The 17,810-nt window shown below is 35.6% G+C and overlaps 1 protein-coding gene across 1 annotated transcript in view; it reads right to left on the minus strand.

The window, feature by feature from the left end:
• Window positions 1-17,810, minus strand: part of MALRD1 (MAM and LDL receptor class A domain containing 1) — a 725,579-nt gene that overhangs the window by 216,720 nt on the left and 491,049 nt on the right. The gene's annotated exons all lie outside the window — the stretch shown is intronic.

A 17,810-nucleotide genomic window follows, 5' to 3' on the forward strand; every position in this document is an offset into this window, starting at 1 on the left:
ATAGGGATAATGCTGTCTAATTCATTGTAAAAGCAAAACATCTAAAGCAAATCAACCTTATGACTAGTGTTGCACTGGCAGTGCTGATGGTCATAATTGTCATAGTGGTTGTGAGGGATTCATGCATGGCAATTGCCACTAAAATTGAAACTAATTATGTAGGAAGTCAAAGTTTGTTCCATTTAGGAAGTTTCAGAACATGACTGTTGGTAAAACAACTAAACATTTTATTAAGAAAAGTACCTTTCTGCTGATCAAGATAATTGCATTTTAGTATTTATGAAAAAAAAATGTTCACACCATTACCTGAAAATGCAGAGCCTGTAACAATTAATACAAAATTTGGAAATAGAGATCTGGATGATTTTGTGTAATTAATTACGAAGGAAACATATGTCATTATAGAGATGTTATTGCACTATCATAAATACTATCTCACAGGTCAGTAGAGACTCTGTAATTGCAAAAAATAATAAAATATCAACTTTGACATTATATAAGAAAAAGAAAAACATCTAAAAGATAAAGAAAATATAAAATCAAGAAAGTCATTGGTTTTTCTCTATGGAAATTATAAAACAGAAATGATAATATCTGCACAATAATTCAGAAGACAGTTATTTATGGACATTGAAATTGCTGATATATTCAGATTGCCACGTTAATGTTGTTAAATGAAATTAGCAGGAGGCCATTAGCCTGAGGTTGTCTGAGTTTCTGCAAAACAAACTACAACCTAACTTAGTATGTACATAAACTATAATAAAACTCAGGAGTATAACAAACAACAGAGCTTCAGCCAGTCATAGGCAGGCAACTAATCACAACATTCCGAAACAAGGCAGATACCTAGCAGTATAGCCAATCAGGGGATTCCCTAAAGCGCTTCTGTGTTTTGCTCATAAAAACTTGCTCAAACTCAGGCAGAGCTCTCTGAACCTTTTCTGGTTCTGAGTGCTACCTGATTTATAAATCATAAGCAAAAATAACTCTGCTAAATTTAATTTGTCTAAATTAACAGTTTGGTGTCAGAAGTGGGATGTGGAGGAAACCTCCCACGACCCTCAGAAGCGCTAAGTGACCAAGCAAAGGTACTTGCTGAGTCCATTATGTTCATTGCTCTCTTGCAACAAGTGAAGGTTGTGGGTGAGTTCTCTCTTAGATTTGAGCTCCTCAAATTTGTGTTTTGAGCTCCCTGATTTTATTTGAACAATTATTTGCTATGACTGTGCCCAGGCTCATACTGAACCTCACAACAAAACTAGACTGGATCCAATAGGTAAGGTTACTACATAAAATTGTAGGTTCATCTGTATCCAAGGTATCTAGAACTCCCCCATCTAGACCACCAGCTGATTTCATATATAAGAACTATGGACCTAGAAGCTGTGTTTTTCTACAGAAATGTGTGAACTTTACCAAAGGTAACTTAGAGTTACATTGGCTACAGTAAGAAAACTCTTTAGAAAAGGCATGATGCACGTCTTTATATCTATGGGACTAAGAGGTCCTCCTTGTGTGTATTTTAAAACCCAAACTGAGAGATTTCAAACTAGAACCCTGTGCCCTGAGATTTCTGCCTTTCCTGTAAACAGCCAGGCTATTGGAAAAGAAGCTGCCCATATTTTCACCAGCCATCTGATGAATGCACTCACATTGGCCTGGAATGTTTCCCTACTAGAAAAAGTACTTACGGGCTTGACTCCCAGGACAATAACCAACCAATCCCTTAGACCAAAAAAACAAAAACAAAAACAAAAACAAAAAAAACACGTTTCTGTGGTGCGAGTTTCAAGTCAAGCCCCCCCCCAAGTCTATAGTCTTAATCTATCCAATTGATATTTGTATCTTTTCAGAAAAACATTTGTCAGAATTAATTGTTTTTTCTATTCAATCCTGCTTCACCCAGTGGAATTAGTCAACTAAAAAGCCTTACTTTTGTTTTAAGTACTTGCCGTGGCCATCTTGTCTTAACTGGACTTTTAACTATGCCATTCTTTCTTGGTTTAGGCAGACTACAGTATTTAAGCCATTCTTTCTTGATTTAGGCAGACTACAGTATTTAAGCCTAAAATTTAAGCTCTGTGACTTTAAGATATAAACATTTAACATTGACTTCTGTAGGACCCCATAGGTATCATTTTAAAATGCAAGAATAGAGAAAATGATAATAATGAAGGAGAAGGAGGAGAAGAGGGAGGAGAAGAAGGGGAAGGAGAAGAGGAAGAACAAAGAAGGAAGAGGAAGGGAGGGAGGGAGGAGATGAGGAGGAAGAAGAAGAGTGGTAGGAGGGAGAAAGAGGAGGAAGAGGAGGAGGAAGAAAAGATATTTGAAAATTGAACAAATGAAAAAATCTTAAAAGTTTTCCCACAAATATTAGTAGAATATTTAGTCATCTAGGAAAGCAATCTTGTTCCATGTATAAAAAAAAGAATTTGACTCCAGATCTTTAATAAATTAGTGAGTTTCATATTATTGTACCTGAAACATGGTTTAAAATTTCAAGTAAAAGCTATAAGAAAGGTTTCTGTCTGTCTATATATTTTTGTCTAATTGTCTGTATGTTATGTATGTGTGATATTTTTCTACCACCTTACAGGATTGCCAAAATCAAATTGTAAAAGAGCTCTGTTAAATTGGCTTTAAAAAATGAGCACTTGCGTAAATTAGATATTCCTTAAACTCTAAGAAACTAACACAAATTATTTTCAAATTTACATGATCTGGGATACTCTTTGGTAAATAAAAGTTAATTAAAGTGTGTGAGTTTGATTAAAGCAGGTACATCTCCAGATTTCTCAACACTATATATAATTCAGATGCACAACTTTTTCTGCCTATGTTTATTAGTAAAACAAGCTTATGTTGTCTCTATATTACAAAATTTGTCAGCAAGGAAAATAACTTACGGTGATGGCTAGTTGTTTAATGTCTCATCTTCATAAGCAATCCAAGTATAATCATAAAAACAAGTGAATTAAATAGATGTAAGTAATCTAAAATTCCCAGGAGAATGGTGTCCTTCTTATACCAGCTAGTTTTAACGTTCTTTTATCATCAAGGAGAGAAAGTTGGCCAGGCGCGGTGGCTCACGCCTGTAATCCCAGCACTTTGGGAGGCCGAGGCGGGCAGATCACGAGGTCAGGAGATCAAGACCATCCTGGCTAACACGGTTAAACTCCGTCTCTACTAAAAAAATAAATAAATAAATTAGCCAGGCATGGTGGCGGACGCCTGTAGTGCCAGCTACTCGGGAGGCTGAGGCAGGAGAATGGCATGAACCCGGGAGGCAGAGCTTGCCGTAAGCCGAGATCACACCACTGCACTCCAGCCTGGGCGACAGAGCGAGACTCCGTTCCCGCCCCGGCGCCCACCGCACCCCGGGGAAAAAAAAAAAAAAAGAGGAAGTTGAGGCTAAATCTGTACAACCACTTAAAGTGACCTACTAAAAAAAAAAACTCTGTAAGGACAGCCACAAAATGTTGCCTCTTCTATAGTTTCTCATTACAGAGACTAAAGGTAGTTTAAACTGTTAGTACACATGTTCTGTGTCATACCAAAAAAAGTGTACTATGAAAAAGCACGTTTCTAGAAATGATTCATAGATTTGCCAATCTACAGAAAGCTGGTGTGATATACCTCAGTTGCTTGCTTGCTTCCTAGTGTTCCCTGTAAATTAAAGTCACTAAGAGTTCATTATTTGAATTCATACATGTAACTAAAATTACTAGAAATAATGAGAAAAACCATTCTAAATTCAAATATATAAAGATGACAAGCTATGTTTTTGGTAAGAAAAGCTATAAAGTATAAAGTTGTGTTTTTGTTGTTAAATAATATATATATATATATATATATTTCTTTGTCCTAAAGCATAAGAAATGGCTGTTTCAAAATGGGAAAAAGAAAAAGTATAAAACAAAAACTGAATGGATGTAAGGGTGTTGTAGAAGGAATGAACAGATATTTTATATGTGATCAAACTGTCCGCAGTTAATAGGGAATCATTTTTAAGTCTTCAAAAAATTAAGGTTTTATATCAAAAGTATGCTGATACAAAACAAGAATTGGATCCTCTGTGTTAAAACAACAAGGTTTACTTGGAGTCTTGGTCTGCTTTTAGCAGAAAATTGTGAAAGGCTTTCCTTTTAGATAATTGACCTAGGAAACAAATATTCTGTGTTTTATCAAGATAATTTCCTACGCTTCATGCAGTCTGTAAAGGATCTTTCATTTCTTAAGAAAAGTGAGTTCTCTTTACTAAATGAACTAAGGTTTTTCTTTCCTATAACTATGTACCTTTCTGTATTTGTCTTTAGGTATTTTAATTATCACTCTAGCTAAATGAGTAAGCATTGTTTCACAGTGCCCTGTAATCCTATTTTAATCAAGTATTTAAAACCTCTTATTTTTCACGACTTCCCAAAATCAAAATCTAAATTAGGATCTTTTGACTTTGAACTAACTTAGGGAGTTTTCCTACAGGCCATAGAAATATCTCAAAAGAATTTTTTTCTTTCTTTCTCTTTATTTAAAGAGAGGTGTAAAACTAATTAGGCTTATCTAACATGTTAAATGGCATGGGAAACACTGTCAAATAATAAGTGATACTAAACCTTATTAATGTGATACTAAACACATATTAATAACATATCATAAAACAGGTTTCTGATAACTGTAAAATCCCACTATTTGACTAGATAAGAATTCCCAGAATTTTAATGTAGAAACTGATTGGCACTTAAATTGCTAACCCAACGTCAAGTAGAAGAAGAATTAATTTGAATGCCAAGGAAATACTGCTGTAGATTTCCGTGGCAAGTCAGCCAATACTGAAATTGTTAAGATACTGTGTTAATTTTGCAGTGCTATAAATGAGTACCTTAGGTTGGACAATTTATTTTAAAAAAAATTATTCGACTCATGGTTCTGCAGGCTGTATAAGCATGGCACCAGTATCTGCTTGGCTTCTGGTGAGGCCTCAGGAAGCTTATAGTCATAACAGAAGGAAAAAGGGGACCTGCTGTACCACAGAGTGAGAAAGGAAGCAAGAGAGTGAAGGGGGAGGTCCCAGATACATTTTACCAATGAGCTCTCATATGGACTCATTATCGAGGTGGAGCACCATGCTGTTCATGAGGAATCCATCCTCATGACCCAAACAGCTCTCACTAGGTTCCGTCTCCAACACAGGGGATTACATTTTAACATGAGATTTGGAGGGGACAAACATACAAACCATATCATATATGCAATTTAAGTGAACACAGTAAGACTGACCCAAGTCAAATTATCTATGACAACCTATTTAATAAACAGTGCTATACAACTGAAATGAAGAAACAAATGTGTTATTTAAAAGTAAGTAAATTCAATGTTAATTGTACACCCATGGAGGACCCAGATGACTACTTGGTCTTTCCTGAGTCCTTAAATCTTCCATTATTTAAAACTATGCACTCCACCAATCATTATGGAAATTTCAAAATGACTTAAATTATGAAAAAAAATCAGAGAGACTAGCCTAAAATTGCTAAAATGATTTGTAAGCATTTTTTGGTTTGTCAAACCCATAATTCTGGGAACACAATCAACTCTTTAGGTGTTACATTTCTACCAATAAACCATTTAAACTTTTACAAATGGATTTCACTCAATTGCCACCTATCCCGTTGAAGGGATATCAATGTGTTCTTGTAGTTTGTATGTTTCCTGGTTAGACAGAAGCTTTCCTGTATGGGAAAGTCAACGCCATGACAGTAACTAAGAGATCATTATAAATGTTTTTCTTTTATGGGGTGTTCCTGTATTTCCAGTGATGGAGGCACTCATTTCAATGGGCAAATCATCAAACAGTTAAATAAGATATTACAAACACAATGGCATTATGCAAAACTAACTGAATAGACTGGATTGCCTTGGGCAAATGTATTACTGCTGTCCTTGATGGAAATAAGATCCACTCCCCCTGGAAAACAACAATTATGAAATCTTATAAAATAGTCACTGGAAGGCCTTTACCCATAATAATATAGCTGCCTGTACCTCCCGTTCTTATAAATGACTAAATATTGCCAAGCTTTAATGTATTATGCCAGAGTATATGTTTACCATGTAAAAAAAAAAAAGCCCTTTGTGACCCACCAACTGATGATAACCACATTTTTCATGATCTAGGACACAGAGAATGGGTCTATTGGAAATGACACTAGGGAAAGACTGCCCCTGAGCCCCACTGGAAGGAATGATACCAAGCTCTTTTAAGCAGTCATGCTGCAGCAAAACTTTATAACCTTCAGTCTTGGCTTCACATCTCTCAACTCAAGAGGACTCCTCCAAGACTGCACATCTTTTGGAGACCTCAAGGCAAAACTGACCAAGGAGATTTCTCTTCAGAAGAAGATGATATCCTAGATGTGGCCAACTTTCCCAAAACAAGGATCAAAACTTCCCGCTCTCATTATGGAAACTTTGTCTTTTTTATTTTTTCTCTGTGTTTCTTTTCTGTTTACAAATGGTACGATAATGCCAAAATCTATATTTCACAGTTGATAACTTCTGTAGAAAACCTATGAATGTTGACTATGTCATGTTAAACCAATATCCCTACATGATCTCAGAGATCCTCCATTTCACACTAAAACAAAATTTACTGATATTCCAAATGTGACCATTTTCTCATATTGTAGATTTGGTTCTTCTATAGGGTTAGACTTTTAGATTCACATATTCATATTCCTTGTTTAAAGCTAACAGTAGGCAAAACATATAGTGAGGATTCTGCAGTTAATTCTGCCAGAAATTAAATAAGAACAACAAAAGATAGTTTTACATTTTGTAGACAAATATATACCCTAATTGTTGATGGCCTCTAACCATGCAATGATTTGATAATAAAGTCTTGGATAAACTTTACTAGTGCTTTCCTACTAGTGACCCTTAAATCACAAGACATCTTAAAGGGAACTGTCTGTTGTGGTCCTTGAAGATATATTTTTATTTGTAGAGAATTTAAAAATCAGCCATATGCATAGCAATTCCATGTCCCAAAAAGTGGCCAATCTGGGTTAGGGATTTTAATGGCACCACTCACTCCACAATCAATTGGAAACTGATAATTGATCTATACATTTCAATTTTCACTGTAAAATAAATAAGATGTTTCTAGCAGGTGTTAATAGCTGTAAATGAGCATCTTTGGGTAGAACACTCCTTTCCCGGCTGGGCATAAATATAATAAAATGATGGTTAGAAATCAGTCTCAAATATTAACTGATAGAGCTGACTATACTACAAACGCTATGGCTGCCCAGTACATTTCTTTAAGTTCTCTTGATAAGGTTGTTTTAGATAGCAAGATTGCTTTGGACTACCTGTTGGCTGAACAGCAGGGAGTATCTGCAATAGCTAACACCTCTTGCTGCACATGGATACATACATCTGGTATAGAAACTAATTTGCAAGAATTCAACAACAAGCTATTTGGTTAAAACAAGCAGATTTCTCTTCTGTTTTATTTTTTGATTTACGTGATTTTAATTCATTTGATTTACAGGGCTCCTGCTATGGAGTAAACTTCAGTGTCTTGGTATTATCCTTCTGATAGTCATCATAGTAGTCTCCCTGGTACACTGTATTCTCTCAAGAGTCTTAAATGCTTGTGTGTAGCCATTCACTGTGTATCAAATGGTCTCACTTTGGTTAGAACCACAAAAGCACAAAGAGAACATAATCATTTAGCTGACTCGATGCTGTAGCTAGTGAGTTCTATACTGAGACCAAAAATGTCCACTATGATGGTGATAAACAGTAGCATCAGTGCCCAAGGTTTGCATCAATCTCTCAAGATTGAGAGGCTGACCAGAAAAGGGAATTGTCAAAGTAAATAAGCAAGAGGCCATTGCCCTGAAGTCTTCTTTGTACTTTGAGTTCCTAGATAACCAACTGCAACCTAACTTAGTACAGAAATAAACCAAAACTAAATTTAGGCGTATAACAGACAAATTTCAGCCAATGAGTTGCAGCCAACTCATCATGCCATGCCCAAATGAGGCAGATGCCTAGCTATAGTCAATCAGATAATTTCCCTACTTTGCTTCTGTTTTTGGCTCATAAAAGCTTGTTGTTCACACTGAAGGGTGGAGCTCTCTGAACTACTTTTGATTCTGGGTGCTGCCCAATTCATGAATTATTCATTATGCAAATAAACTCTGCTAAATATAATTTGTCTAACCTTCTTCTTTTAATAATGTTTAATTATTAGGATATACTTTGTTAATATACATAACGTAATATAAAGATAATCGACTAGGCTAAATTGTTACAATTATACCACTTTGCTTTTCATTGCTCTGTTTTTCTCCAAAGTACTTTTGGCTTAAAGTGAATTGGATGTCAAATAGACCATCTTTGCCACTTCTTACTGCAAGTGTGTAAATTTATAAGTAAAAGACTACTCATCTTCAAATTATATAGGGACAGCTTTTTTCAATATTTCTCTAGTCAATTCCAGTGTTTTATTCACTCGGTAGACAAGAAAGCCTTCTTTACCTATGCAGTGTAGTATTAAACAGGGTTGTCCAATGAAAACAATGTGAGCCACATATGTAGTTTTAGCATATTTAGTAGCCACATTTTAAGAAGTAAAAAAGGTAAGTTTGTAGTAATTTATTTAATTTACCCAAAATGTTATAATTTCAACATATACTCAATATACAACTTACTAGTACAATATTTTATATTCTTCGTTTGTTACCACATACTTGAAATGCAGTTTGTAATTTGCACATAGAGCACATCTCAATTTTTGCTAGCCACATTTCAAGGGCTCAATAGTTCCATGTGACTAGCTGCTATCACACTGGACAGTGTAGGTTCAGAAGAAAGTGTTTTGAGTCAGAAAATTTGGTATTCCAATCTACCTGCTCAGTCATCCATATGACATGGTAAAGCTTTTTAACCTTTCTAAAAACATAGTATGTTTTACATCACAGTGTTTGAAAAATATTAAATGAGACAACATACATAAATTCTTTTTCTCCAGTTTCTGACTCTCAGGAAACATTTAATAAATGTTCTCTTCCTATAAATCATTCTGAAATTTCTCATTGTGTTTGAAAAAAACTTTTTTGTTTATTCAGCATACATCACACATCCACCCATCCATCCACAACTTTTTGAAAAACACTAATGAAAGCATCTTTATTGCAGTAGTTACATGTAACATCTATTTAACTCACTCTTCTTCCACCACCATCATCCAGAAACTCCTGCTTTTCTTTTGTTTCCTATAGCACTTGTCAACAACCAACAAACTATATAAATCTGTGATTGATAATGCTTCATATTGACTTTCTTTCCCCCTTTGCTACAATGTCAGCCACATGATGGCAGAGATTCTTCTCTGATTTATTCAACAGATATTTCAAGTACCTAGAAGAGTGCCTCAAAAAATGGACTTCAAGAAATATTTCTTGGATGAATGAATGATTGAAGAAACATTTTTTTCATCATGCCAATGTACATTATTTTACTTTTGTGTCACCCACCTGTGAAAACGCCTCCATTTATTCACATATGTTTTCAATGTGGTGACTGAAGCATCACAGAAATCCCAGATGTTTCACTTTAACACTCTCAGGATTTATTGTTATCATGACTATTTGTAGTAATTAACTCCTCTTGAGTATCCAAACACTAACCAGTATTAAACAGAAATTTATTCTGAATTGGCATCACAATAAATTCTAATGTATTGTTTAAAAATCATATTAAATGAAAGAAGAATTTATGTATCACATTCTTTGTTATGTTTCAGTACAACTTGAAAACCTAGTGAAGAGATATTATTATTTCTTGTCTTCTATCTGGTGTACAACTCCCTTGATATTTTCTAAATAATCAGTTCTAATTCCACACTAGGTTTCATATTGTTAGGTTTTTTCACTAGATTTCATCACATTCATACTTTGTGGGAACCATTTTTCTAAACACCTTTATTTTGAAAATTTTTACATTTATACCAAAGTAGAAATAACAGACTAATGAATTCCTACCTACCCAAAACCCAGCTTTAACCATCTTCAACCCATGGTGATATCATTTGGATATTGGTTCCTGCCTAAATCTCATGCTTAACTGAAATTCCCATTGCTAGAGTTGTGGCCTGGTGAGAGGTGACTGGATCATGGCGGAAGAACCCTCTTTCATGGCTCAGTGCTCTCTTTGTGAGTTCTCTGGAGATCTGGTCATTTAAAAGTGTGTGGCACCTCCTCTCCCCACCACTCTTTCTCTTGCTCCTGCTTTCACCATGCAATGTGCCTGCTCCCCCTTCACCATCTGCCATAACTGCAAGCTTCCTGAGGCCTTCCCAGAAGCCAAGCAGGTGTTGGCACTATTCTTCCTGTAAAGGCTGTAGAACCATGAGTCAACTAAATCTCTTTATCAATTACCCAGTCTCAGGTACTTCTTTATAGCAATGCAAGGATGGCCTAATACACATGATCCATCTTGCTTTGTCTATATTTCCACCCACATTTTCAACACTACAGAATTATTTGAAAGCAAGCCTGGTATCAAATTGCACCATCTTTAAATACTTCAGTATATATTTTTATCAGATAATGACTTCTTTTTTATTAGTAGCATATTACAGTTAACACTTATAATATCTAACCAATAGAAAATGTACTTTATGTTAATATTTACTTAAATATATACACACATTTGCGTTGGAATATACATGTATATATGGGAATATATATATAGGTGATATATATATCACCAATATTTATAATATCATGATAAAAATGGCTGCACTTGTATGGTACACTGGTGTCATTAGATAAGTATGATTGATGCTGACTTCCAAATCAATGCCTTCTACAGGTACATCTGATTGATAGTTTTCATCCTAAGTACATGAGAAATTGAATGAGATTGGGCTCATATATCTGGATAATAAACCCAGTGACAGTTCTCTAAAGAGCAATGAGAAATATGATTTTTGTCCATTATGCTGAGTTCTGTTTCTTCCAGGGATAACTGTTCTTTTCACATCCTCTACTTTCTCTTTCATGACATTAGTTGTCTTCAAATGTGTGGTGATTCTTGGTTGTTTATTTAAGCTCATGAATGAAAGTCTTTGTTGCTTAGGACACAATAAAGAATTTCAATAGTCAAAACAAATAACTGTTTTCCCAACAGACTTCTTTGATTGGGAGGATGAATAGCAGGTGCTTTGGATGTAGGTTGAGCATGCAGGCAAGCACGCTTCCCTGTAGGGCAGGTATTCTCATCCTTCACCACACACTAGAATCCCATGTGGAATTCTTAAAAATCTTCATGCCCAGCCTACAGCATAGACTAATTAAATCAGAATCTTTGTGGGTGGGACCCAGCTATTTGTACTTGCATTAAGTCCCTAGATGATTTGAATATGCAGCCAAGGTTCAAAACCGCTCCCTACTGTGATGATCCTGTGTAACCCCAACTATGACACTGACAAATTTTCAGGCTATAATCATCTCATTATTATCTTTCCCCAGGCAGATGTCCAGATTTCTTTAGACTGCCCTTCCCTGACTTAATCCTGAGAGGAAAAGCCATTTATGTGAGCAGTTGTGTTTGGAAGCAGTGATCACTGGTGGGAAACGTGAGAAGCGGGGCCAACTTCCCAATTCCTTCAAGTGGTCTGAGTGAGCTCCCCTGAAGAGTTCTTCACAACCTTTCTTAGCATTTTCATTAGTTTGCTAGCGCTGCCATAACAAAATGCCAGAGGCTTAGTGACGTAAACGACAGAAATTTATTTCCTCACAGTTCTGAAGGCCAGAAGTACAAGACCAAGGTGCCCAGAGATTTGATTTCTCCTGAGGCCTCTTTCCTTGGCTTGCAATGACTATCTTCTGTGTCCTTACCTGGCTTTTCTTCTGTACTTCCTGGTGTTTGTCCTTCATTTTATGAGGACAACCGTCCTATTGAATTAGGACTCTTATGACCCCATTTAACCTTAATTACCTATCTAAAAAGAGTATCTCCAAATAGTCACACTAGGATTAGCACTTCAACATATGAATTCTGGAGGAAGGCGGCACAATTCAGTCCTTGGATCTTAGGATATCCGTATATACGTGTAGCTTCTTTGGGAAGACCTATAGTGAACTATTTTTCCTTAACTTAGGATTTCTGATGTTCTTCCTCCATTCATTCTGATCCCATTTGCCTTTTTCCTATTCCTCCTCCTATTCCTATTCCTCTCCCTATTCCTCCTCCTTTGCCTCTTTCTCCTTCTCTTTTCCCCCCAGCTCCTCCCCCATCTTCTCCTTCTTTTTCTTGTAATGCTTCAAAAATTTCTTGTCCAACAGTTTAATCTTTAAAATATGTGTTACAATATAGGCATTTTATGTTTCTGTATATGTGTGTGTATATGTCTGTGCACGAGTGTGTGTGCAAGTATGTCTTTAAGTGTGTGTGTGTTTAAGTGCATGTGAGTAAGATCAAAGTGAGTCTAAGAATAATGGTCTGGGAATCATGTGAGTGAGGGCTGGCTTTTTTATATCCAACTCCATATCCCTGTCCAGCCTTCCCAAGCAAATGAATATAGGAGTCTCCCTCTACTCGATCAGAGACCAGGGTGATATAAATCTAGAATGAAATCGAGGTTTAGTGGCCCTGAATATGAAGGTTAAGGGGATTCAGGTAGAGCTATATATAAGGAAGGAACACACTATAGTGATGTCCTGGAAAAGGGCTTGGATTAGGATCCATACACCAGGGTTTCCACTCTGGCTTTGTTACTCATTTTACAGGTTGAGAAAAATCATTTAATATCTGTGTTCCTCATCTCTGATATCAGAATGATAATGTCTGTCCTATCTGCCCATAGGAAGTACAGTTATCATCTGCGTTACCTGCAGGACACTATCAACCAAATATCAAATTGAGTTGTATTTATTGAATACTATATGTCTTAAATTGCTATTATACATGAGAGCATTAGCTTGCTAAGATTATTTGGGGATATTTTTTGACCTTGAGTGGTTAGTATAGAAATGCACGATAGTAAGCATGTATGCTATATCAGTCACCATATTTGATTCCTTAGTTACTTACCAAACATTTAGTTAATTCATATTCTCAGTTCCCAACACAATGAATGGTATTTAGCAGGCACTCAGGAAATGCTTAATGCATTAAGTAATCCAAAATACTTCACTGTCAATAAATATAGTAGGGGATAGTTCCAAGTAACCTACAAAAGTATTTATCAGGTGCAATTCAGACTTATTTAAATGCTAGAGGAGACGTCACAATAGCAAAACATGTGACACTTGTCTTACTGGAGTTGATAGTCTAATTGTGGAGATGGCCAATTATATCATTAAAGAGAGCATAAAGTTATGAAGGGAAAAAAAGAGACAGCAGCAGCTTTGTGCCTTACGCCTTCATTAATTCATGCTACATAAATGTCACTCTTGCCATTCAATCTTGTATACATTAAGTCTAAACAGTATTCATGTGTAGACCAGAGAGTGGATTGATGTTTGTAGTTTCTCTCTCCAGCTTCGCCAGCGTCTCCAAAAAGGCTCATAAATAGCCCTGTGATGGGCATTGAAAATGGCCCCCTTATGTATCTAATTCTTCGTCTTGATAACAATAAGTGCAAAACTCCATAAATACGATTTTAATTAACAACTATGTTGTGATGCATAGAAACAGACCATAGGCTCATTGAATTTGTTGGCCTTCCCATAAAGAATTTTGATTTTCCCAGAGGGTCAAAATTAATTAATGTCCTTACAATTTGTTCAGCATCCCATTATCTCAGAGATGCCTAAACAGTCTCATTCAGCCGTATTGGTGTATCAAGAATGATATAATCGGGCTGCTTTGAAGACAGCACTCTGTAAAAATACTGTCTCAAGTAGTGATTAATAAGGAGGATAATAAAGTATTCTGCCAGAATTATTGCTTTTTTTAAAATCTGTGGACAACATTGCTTGTATATAACATTACATAAACAACCAGATTCAAAACTTGCATGTGGTCTTTAATGAACATACACAAGCTCTAAAATTTCAAAAAAGAAAAATTAATACTCTTATTAATAGTCTTTAATGTTTCCATTAAAAGGTATCCATTGATCACTCGTGTTTTTCTTTTTGAACAACAGATGTAAACTTTCTCATATCTATTGACTATACTTTAATCTTGTCCTCAACTGAGCCTGCAGTTTTTTTATCTTTAGTATTATTGTAGCAGAAGACATGCTCTGTAGTTTTCAAATACTGTCTTAGCATAAGGGAAGATTGTGGCAGACAATATCTAACGAACTCACAGGCATTTGTGTCCACGAGTTATTGTCTAGATCTAAGCAGAATAAATGAAAATTGGCTTGTTTCTCATATTTTCTCAAAAAATCCCATATATTCATCTTCGGGAATTACAGAAGTAAAAAGTTTCATCTAAATGTCAATTCGTTGTTGTGATATTTATCATAATGGAGAAAATAATGTTTGTAATTAGATTTTGTAAATTTTGATATATTCAAAAAGTAAAATACTATAAAACTATGCTGTGCAAGATATTTCACTACATATAACCTTGTTTACACTATATTTTTAGAATTACAAAATCAACAAGAAACTACTTCTCTTTGAAAATGCATACATTAAGAAAGAATGGGAGTATGAACAAACATGAAGCTTATTGATGGCTTTATCATTACTCTGAGGTTACTAGAAAAGTTTTTTCTGCTTATTTATATTCTAAAAATTTTAGAAAAAGTATTTTAGTAATGTAAAATTGATAAATAGAAACATTGAAGAAAAAGTAAATATTAAAAGGACAAGCAACAGTTCAGACCTTTCAAGTGGCAACCCTTAATATATTCACCACATTTTTCATAAGCACACAAATGTGCTACCACCATGTATACTGGATTTTCTTTTCAGGTACAATTCCTGTTATTTGCTTCTTCTTTTGTTTTTGTTTTTTTTTTTTTGAGACAGAGTCTTGCCAGAGTGCAATGGAGTAAACACGACACTGCAGCCTCAACCTCATGGGCTCAAGCCATCCTCCTGCCTCAGCCTCCTGAGTAGTGGGGACAATAGGCATGCCACCACACCTGGCTAATTTTTTATTTTTTGTAGAGATGGGGTTTCACCATGTTGCCCAGGCTGGTCTCAAACTGCTGGGCTCAAGCAATCCTCCTGCCTTGGCCTCCCAAAAGGATGGGATTACAGGCACGAGCCACTGTGCCTGGCCTTGTTTCTTTTTATATTGAGTTTATTTCTTCCTCTTCTCTACTTTAACCCTGTCACCCATTCAAGTAATCTATGTCAATAAACAAGTATGTATCCTTTTATACTCTCCTCCATGGCTACAGCCATTCATAGAAATATCTATGCACAGATTTATACATATGCACAGTAAGGGGGTACTAGTTGTCTGCTTTAGAAAAACTAGATCACACTATCTTAACATTTTGCATATTGCTTTACTCCTTCAACACTATCATTTGGAAATCCTTTCAAATCGACTCTACATGACTAAATTCTTTTTAGTGTCTGCATAATATTGCATGTTGTAGATTTTACAAGTTACCTTGGCTTCCAGGCTGTTTCTCTGGGTTCTCAACAGGGGCAATTTCTAAAGACATTTGGCTTTATTATGATTAGAAAGAGGAGTGCTTCTGACAACTAGTTGGTGGAGGCCTCAAGCGCTGCTAAACATCTTACAATTGCACAGTCAAACCCCTAATTAATTAGACTGCCCCAAATGTCATTAGCAACTGGGTTGAGACACCTTCCAAACACAGGTTGATCTAGCTCTGGAACACTCTTTCCTTAGGTAACCACAGGTCACTTCCTCACAGCTCCTTCAGGTCTCTTGTTGAATGGCATTTCTATGCAGGGTCTAATTTGACCAGCCTATTTACATGGCCATCCTCCCAACTCCAAGGCACACACCTACTTACTGTCTTTCACACTCCTATGTACTCTATTCCTTCCCTTTTCTCCCCTTAACTTCTAATAAGCCATCTAATTTATTTATTTATTATGTTTACCCATTATCTTTTTCCTCCTTCTGTAATGTAAGCTCTACTGTGACAGGGATTTATGCCTGTTTTATTCACTGATGCATCCAAAGGACCTGGCCAAGTGCCTGGCATTTGACAAATAGCTAAGGGAATGAAGGAAGGAACACATAAATGATCATATAATAGGCATTCATTTATTTCCCATTATTTCTGCTAAAAGCAATGCTGATGTAAATATCCTCATATAAGTCATTATGTGTCGGCTTTTCTATGTGCAAGAGGCCAAAATGCTTTCTAAATTGGGTTTAGAAGCTGACTTCCAGGTTTTAAAAGTTGACTTCTATGTCAAAGAGGCCAAAATCCTTTCTAAATTGGGTTTGGGAGGTTATAAAATATTCTGCTCTAAATTACACACAGTTTACTCTCTGTTTTCTTGCAAGGATTTTATTGTTTGTATTTGTTACATTTAAGTCTTTATCTAGATTGCATTGCTGCATATGATATACAACTTGGATTTAATTTAAGTCTTTCCAGGTGGATAACCAGATATGCCAGCACCATCCTGTATCATCCACCTTTTTCCTACTATTTTAAATATCTACCTTTGTTATAAACCAAATCCTTATAATTACTGACCTTAGTTTCTTGATTCTCTATCCTGTTCAACTTATAATCTAGTATACATTAACTTCATGTTTTTAAGGGAAACAAAAACTTGTGAAAGAAAAGGGAGATACAATGTGACAAGTCAAAGGGAGTATATTCAATTAAAAGATTAATTCTACCAGACATATAAAGAAGAGCTGGTGACAATTCCACTATTCTAAAAATTCGAGGAGGAGGGACTCCTCCCTAACTCATTCTATGAAGACAGCATTACCCTGATACTAAAATCTGGCAAAGCCACAGTGAAAAAAGAAAACTACAGGCTAATATCCCTGATCAACACAGACATAAAAAATCCTCAACAAAATACTAGCAAACCAAATCCAGCATCATATCAAAAAGTTAATTCACCACAATCCAGTAGGGTTCATTCCTAAGATGCAAGGTTGGTTCGACATATGCAAATCAATACATGTGATTCACCACATAAAACGAATTAGGGAAAAATCTTTAAAACAAGAGTGAATGCCCATAGTGTAATTAAATAGCATGATACATTCAATCAGTCTGAAACATATAAATAATAAAATTAATGTGCTCTTTTCACTAGTCATATAATGGCTAGGGCAATCTTTTGAAAGTTACTTAAATTTCACATAATCTTATTCTTTTCTACTGTGCATATGTTTCAACTGTTTTGAAGAATATGGTATTGATTAGGGTTCTCCTAAGAAACAGAATCAATAGGATGTGTGTACATATAGAGATTTATTTTAAGGAATTGGCTCATGAAGTTATGAAGGCTGCCAAGTCCAGTATCTGCAGGGTGGACTGTCAGGCTAGAAAACCATGAAAGCCCATGGTGCAGATGAAATCTGAAGACATTCTCTTAGGGATCCTTCTTGCTGCATAGGCTGGTGTTTTTTGTTTTGTTTTGTTTTTCTATTCAGGCCTTCAGTTGATTGGAGGAGGCCACATTATGAAGGGCAATCCACTTTACTCAAAGCTCATCAATTTAAATGTTGATCTTATCAAAAACACCTCCAAATTGACAAATAAAATTAGCCATCACAAATATCTTAGTTTTTTTTAAATCCCTAATAAAAGCTAGATTTCTAAGATAAATTCTGAGTCAGTAGGACTTCTTTGTAAGAGTAAATAAGAT

Source organism: Colobus angolensis, unplaced genomic scaffold (genome assembly GCF_000951035.1).
Source record: "Colobus angolensis palliatus isolate OR3802 unplaced genomic scaffold, Cang.pa_1.0 Scaffold63, whole genome shotgun sequence".
NCBI lineage: Eukaryota > Metazoa > Chordata > Mammalia > Primates > Cercopithecidae > Colobus > Colobus angolensis.